This window comes from Orycteropus afer, unplaced genomic scaffold (genome assembly GCF_000298275.1).
Source record: "Orycteropus afer afer isolate SDZICR_OR568_19922 unplaced genomic scaffold, OryAfe1.0 scaffold00809, whole genome shotgun sequence".
NCBI lineage: Eukaryota > Metazoa > Chordata > Mammalia > Tubulidentata > Orycteropodidae > Orycteropus > Orycteropus afer.
The window spans coordinates 369,833-370,601 of NW_006922396.1; positions in this window are offsets into that span (position 1 = coordinate 369,833).

Below are 769 nucleotides of genomic sequence, written 5' to 3' on the forward strand. Positions count from 1 at the left end.
CCAATCTGTAGGTTCTCTTTTGACTCTTTTGGAGACGTCTTTGGAAGCACATAAAAATTTAATTTTTAGAAGGTCCCAATCATCTGGTTTCTCTTGATGTTTGTGCGTTTTGAATTATGCTTGATAGTCTATTTATGCCATATATTAGGGCCCTTAAATTTGCCCCTACATTTTGCGTGAGGAACTGTATAGTTTTAGGTTTCATATTTAAGTCTTTGATTCATGTGGATTTCGTTTTTGTGTATGGTGTCGGGTAAAGATCTTGTTTCATTTTTCTGCAAGTGGATCTCGAGTTTTGCCAGCACCATTTATTAAACAAACATTCTCTTCCCCATTTAATGGATTTCGGCCCTTTGTCGAAGATCAGCTGACTATAGGTTGATGGATCTATTTCTGGGTTCTCAATTCTATTCCATTGGTCTATGTGTCTGTCATTAAACCAATAGCAGGCGTTTTGACTATTGTGGCTGTATAGTAGGTTTTGAGATCTGCCAATGTGAGAACTCCTATTTTGTTTTTCTTCTTTAATAGTGCTTTGCTTATCTGAGGTCTCTTTCCTTTCCATATAAAATTAGTGATTGGTTTTTCCATATCTGTAAAGAATGTTGATGGGATGTGGATTGGGATTGCATTGAATGTGTAGATTGCTTTGGGTAGAACTGACATTTTCACAATGTTCCATCTTCATATCCATGAGCAGGGGATGTTCTTCCATTTATGTAGATCACTTATGGTTTCTTGAAGTAGGTTTTTATAGTTTTTTTTTGTA